The sequence below is a fragment of the Limulus polyphemus genome, unplaced genomic scaffold (assembly GCF_000517525.1).
Source record: "Limulus polyphemus unplaced genomic scaffold, Limulus_polyphemus-2.1.2 Scaffold3597, whole genome shotgun sequence".
Classification (NCBI taxonomy): domain Eukaryota; kingdom Metazoa; phylum Arthropoda; class Merostomata; order Xiphosura; family Limulidae; genus Limulus; species Limulus polyphemus.
In genome coordinates, this window is record NW_013669207.1 from 65,084 (window position 1) to 71,190 (window position 6,107).

Sequence of the window (6,107 nt, forward strand, 5' to 3'; positions counted from 1 at the left end):
ACACGATTTTAATAATTCCACCTTTTTTTCTGTTCCAATGGGATCGACGAGTTAGATATGCTTTACGCCCTAATCATTTATTTGTGATTTAGTTTTAGAAATAATTTAATATATCGGCTCTTAATCCTTGAAATGTGTTATGTAGGTGTATATAGAGAATCACGTGGCTTTCCTGTAACATCTTCCCTACAAGTACTAACAACATGTCACACAATAGGCTTACAAGGTTTTATTTGCATGATTAATATTCAAAATTCAAAAGCACTTCAACTCAAGTTAGTAGAAAAATATTTTCCCCCCATACGTTCTAGTATCATAGACAAATTCAGGCACTACAGTGATATCAAACACTTAGGAATAGAATCTCTTGTTGACATTGGATAATTAACTCTAGCACCAACAACAACTAACACATGTTCCGTCTCTTAAAGACGAAAGCTTATTCTTAAGCCATTTTACTCTGCACATCAGTATAAGCGAAATAAACTCAAATCCAATCTAAAAGAAATTAATATCCACTGGTGACTCGTATGAAAGAACCATTTAAATTTCACAAACATTGTTCGATAAAGCATGATATCCGGTATGTTCTAACATGAACATACTTGTTTACATGTAAATATAGATTAAGAATAAAAACAAATTGTGGATGCAGAATGCCATCATCACCAAGTAATAATGTTGGAACCGAAACCAAACCAAACCATTTGCGTTTCATAGCTGAAGAACATGTGGAAATAAAAAATAGGCTTAAGTTTTTTGCTATTTTCAAACTGTAAAACTGTTTAGCCCTTACGATGATTTGGAGATCAAACAGTTGATCCACTAAATATGTACTCGTTTGCAATTGTAAACAAATAAAATAATGTTACAAATACAATAATATTAATAACAATAATAAACATGAAACAAGGGTTATTGAAGAAAAGAGAATATTTGAAATACATGTAGTGTTGCAAAAAAAATAAAAAAATATGGTAATTTAATTGAATCCAACCGACAACTGAAATTAGAAACACAAAGAATTTGCTTTTCTGATTATAACGAGAGTCTTTTATTAATGTAACCCAATGTTTTCTATCATGGCTATTATTTTCTTCTAAATTAAACGCGAGAAAAGTTCAAGATTCCCGCACTGACATTCTCTAGAAGAGTTAGGGGGAGCCATTTGTGTGAAAGTTGTATCAGACATCAGAAGACGTGCTTCCGGATGATGCTCTTATCTCAGTGATCTTTGTCCTTTACATTTTGATTAAACTAAAAATGTAGGTTTTTACCGTTACTGATACGAGTTTAACATATTATTCAGAATGATCCAGAATACGACACGATGCCACACACAAAAAGTTCTCCAAACCTACTCTACGGTTATTCTCTAATAATTAAAACAAAAAAATAACTTAATATCGTTGTTAAATATTGAAATACTCGATAAACACGCATGTTCCCGTGACAAGAAGTTTTGGAAGGGTAAAGGGAGCTGGAGGCGGGTTCATTGACTTCAAGTCTTAACCTCCGCTTCCTGAATCTTCTGTTCCCATTCGGCGATTAATACACTTCTCCTTCTTTGGCCGCTTGGAGCCTGGAAATAACAAACAAGAGCGTCCATAACCAAGACATTTCAGTACATGAAACTTAATGCTAAAATGTTTATTTAAAAAATAATTTATGCACATACAGCGACTTTTCAAAATACAAACGCATGATTGAACATTACATAATAAAAAATTCACAAAAAGTTGTATTCCAATATTTTTAAAATTCTATTTGTGTGTGTGTGTGGGGGGGGTGCAACTTAAAACGATCACATTTTGATTATTAACATTTATTAAAACAGAAGAGTTTTCTGATGAAGAAATGATTTGTTTCAAAAGATAAACGCCAGCAGTTCCATCTTCCACTTTTTAATTCGTTAACCCTTTTATTACGTGCATTATGAAAATACGGTTATCTGAACTTTTTTACTAAACAGCTTTGGTTATTTAGAGTGTTACCTTGAAGTAAGAGCATTAAAAAAAACAACAACAGAGAACTGAAGTATTTCTAGGTATATTAAGTAAGGATGCACGGGTATCCCGGTCAGATATTCGGCTTCTGCCGCGTATTGGGCTACCCGGTGTAGAAGTTAGGCATCCAAGCCCTAATTTTTGTGGCAACTAACTCGGTCCTGAAAGACAGTCAAAAATTGGTTTAGTTTAAAAATTGTTCCGATCAACAAAAATGAAAGTCGGGATTCAGAGTACAATAGGGGTTAATAACAGGCATGGCTTGAAAAGTGGATTTCTGGGGAAGGTTGGGTTTTTTGATAACAATAGAGGTTAGGCATTAAAAGTAAAACTTGAATGTTCTGTTGGTGAATATTCGGTTAAATGTTATAAACGTGAACTTTGTTTTTGTTTATAATTTTTGTGTAGGTTTTTTTTTTCGGGGGGGGGGGAGGAACTCGGTCCCGGTAGACACCCGGCACCGACCGAAGCTTAGTGACCGGGTACCTGGACCCGGTTTTCGGCCAAGTTTTACTACCCGTTCATCACTAGTATTAAGTAACAAAGACTACTTCACAGGTAACAAATCCATGTTCAATATAGGATTAATGAACCTAGATCTGTCACTACTTGCTGTTGGTTAATTTACTGAAACTAAAAATTCGTTACACCTGCTACAACTTATTAACAAATAATGAACCTGTATCACCCTAATCCTCATATTTCAGCAGAACTTCCCTATAAAAAAAATAAAAACAGAAAAAATACCAGATAGGGTTATTTTTACGAGTTTGTTAACTTGTACCAAAATACCTTTTTCTCTATAGGACTTTCTTCGTCACCATTTACGGACAGGTCAGGGTTGCTAGTGGACCTTTCTTTGAGGATTTGTAAGTTCTCCTGGTCAAAAGGTTCAGATTGGTCGTCATCATCTAGCATGTGAAGGCTGGGTTGAGAACTCGCTAGAATACGAGCCCTTTGAAGTCTGTGAGTAAAAATATTCCCATTTTAAAGTTGAATGTTAAAAACAACAACCGTTTTTTGTTCCCTCTTAAGTTATGAAAAAAAGAAAAGTATTTTCAATACACATTAGAAATTATATAAATGTTAAGACAATGGTGGCAATGACGTAATTCAACAAAGGTAAAACATGAAAATTATAATAATGATTGAAATTTAAAGCATGGAACAGACGATACCTCACCCATGCAATTAAACGTCCGATGACGATTGTTTGTTGTTAAGTGCAAAGCTACGCAATAGGCCAGCGGAAATGTGCCTACCGCAGGTATCGAACTCCGATTTTTAACGTTATAAGCCCTCAAACTTACTGTTAAGCCACTGGAGGAGCGTCTGATCATAAAACAACATGACTGCACAACAACAATGAAAATGCAAACAAACCAGGAAGTAAGTTTAATTTCTGCACGTAATCATTTCACTAAAATATTCATACGAACTTTAAACTGTTGAAGAGATCCAGTTTAACGACTGTGTTATGTACACGGTGAAAAGTTCTTAACACTACTGGACCACTACTACAGGGGGGTGCACATTTCCTGCTTTCGTTTTTATTTAATTGACGAAGTACCTCACAAAAAGGACGTCTAAACGACATCACTGATGGCTGTAGCAATCGCCAGAGGGCTACATTATAGTTACGAGCCATTTGTAGTTTGGCGAGATTTAAAAAACATCATAACTAATTTTAGATAATCTAAATGTTATGCTGTAGAGATACTGCACGTGAAGATTCGGTCATTGTTCTGGTTTTCAATATTTATTTGTATAACAATGATATGCAATACAACATTAAAAACTGGTCAGCATAAATAAGTAATGAAGAAAGTATAACATCTTAGATTTGTAACTGTTTGTTAATAGATGGCGCTGACATACAGGTAATCGTTTTCTTGTTTGTTTGTTTTTAATACGCTGTTCAATTTATCATAAACTTACTTGTTTGTGGTATTGTGCATAATTATTTTTATAAACAAGCGAAATTTAGAGAAAAATATTCACAGGTAAAAACACTGGCTAGAATACTTTTTAACAAGCCCATCTATAGTTGCTTTAGTTAGGTTTCACTTCATGCTTAAAAAACACTTTTAGAAAACGTGATTTTAAATACAAAGTAGCTCTCAACGAGTTAATCGTACGGCCACGAGGAAGTTTAGGGCATTAGAATAACTAATCTACAAGACAGCTACAATAACTCGCGTAACAAAATAGGATCCACGTCCAGTTTACCGAAAAATACGCTTCTGTTGGTAACGTAGATTACCATTTTTGTGTAAGCAAAGATTACAAAAAGTATGCGTCCAATTCGTAACTAACGTTGTATTTCACATGGTAATTTTAAACCAATACTACAACTAATAATAAAACATACTGAAGTTAGACGCTATTTAATGGTTGTCCGAAAAGAGAAGCACCATGCGTGTAGCAGGAGAAGACGTGTTCTTTCAAACTTTGTTGTCATTGCAAGAAAGAAATATTAAAAACAAATGTTAATAAGGTTCTTTTTAACAAAGAAACAATAATGCTCTAAATAATTATCACCAGTAAGTGTTTTTGTTGTTGGTTTCTTAGGAAATTCCTATTTTAGGTTGCTACTCAGTTTAAGATTAAAAAAAAGGTTTCTCACCTTAATTCTTCCTCTCGTTCTTTTATTTCCTTCAGTTCCTCTTGGAGCTACTCAGTTAGTTTAAGATTAAAAAAAAGGTTTCTCACCTTAATTCTTCCTCTCGTTCTTTTATTTCCTTCAGTTCCTCTTGGATTTTTGATTCTGTTGAAGGTAGAGATTTCCTGTGAACTAAAGGTGGTCTTCCTTCGCTCCTCTCCCTCTTTACTACTACAGGAGGCAGGTTATCGGAGTGATTTACTGGATAAATGGCAGAAGGGTTTCTGGTGTATGTCGGAGACGCATACCCGTTGTAGTTATTTACTTGACTACTAGGTGGACTTTTCAGACTGGATGTGGAAAAGGCACGAACTTCCTTTCCGCGGCTAGCAATGAATCGTTGCATGCTGATACCCCTATTACCTGATGAATTTTGTATAAATCTTCGAGCTGGTGGTGTGGTGGCATTAGAGGAGTTTATAGAACTGGCTGGGGAAGGAATTTTTTAGATTCTTGTCCGTAAGCACGACCATTAATAACTGGAGATGGCGTCTTAGCTGCTAGTGGGGAATTGTCCATTATCATGCCCTGTTCTTGAGCTAGTGTAGCAGGTGACCAAGTACTACCTGTATCCACAGAACGCACTGGTCCTTGCACTAGAGAGGATGGTGGGGTTGTCCCGACTAGGGAGTCATTCTGTTGGGTTGGAGTATTTGTATGATTACTCGAAACTCTATCACTTTCTTTATCCGCAAGACGAGTGACCTTGGAATCAGTTCGCTCTTGGGATATCGTTTGAATCTGACCTCCTGCTCGAAGTGCCATCTCGCGTTCTGTCTGTTCATCAATTTCCTTCTGAATCCTTGATGCAGCCAACATTTTCTGAGTATTGCCACTGATATTAGGAGACGTGGCTGACTTCAATCTTGTTACACTTACTGGGGAGTGTCTTTGAGGGGTCTTCCATTCGTTGTTTTGTTGAGGTGCTGAGCCACGTTCCTTCCTCAGCGCTTCTTCACGTTCTTTAGCCAAACGGATTTCCCTTTCCACAGGAGATTCGTTCATTGTTTTAAATATAGGGGTCGCTTCCTCATTCTCTTGGTCTGTTAGTGGACGGACCTTTATGTTCTCTTTCCGTCTGCTGGCGAAAGCAAATCCCAAGTTGTACTGCTGACCACTATGTAAAGCGTCCAAAGAAATGGCACGAGTAACATTATTATGCTCAGGCTGAACAACTGGCGATTGTCGTTCAGAAGACAAGTAGTCATCATGAGAGCTTCCTGAACAGTCAGAGCGAGGAATTTCATTGGTAACATCGTTACTTTCCTCACCAGCACCAAAATGATGAGTCTGTTGTCGTAGATGCCGAAGTTCATCCTCTCGTTCTTTGAATTGTCTGATTTCCATGGCAATTTTTGATTCAGTGGTGTGATCGATAAAAGATCTTTTTGTTTTTGGTTGTGGAGACGGTGACATTTTTTCCACTGGCCTCTGAGACT

At 36.4% G+C, this 6,107-nt stretch overlaps 1 pseudogene; it reads right to left on the minus strand.

Moving 5' to 3' along the window:
- Positions 1-214: 214 nt before the first annotated feature.
- The window catches only part of LOC106469661, a 47,961-nt pseudogene continuing 42,068 nt past the window's right edge, over positions 215-6,107 (minus strand).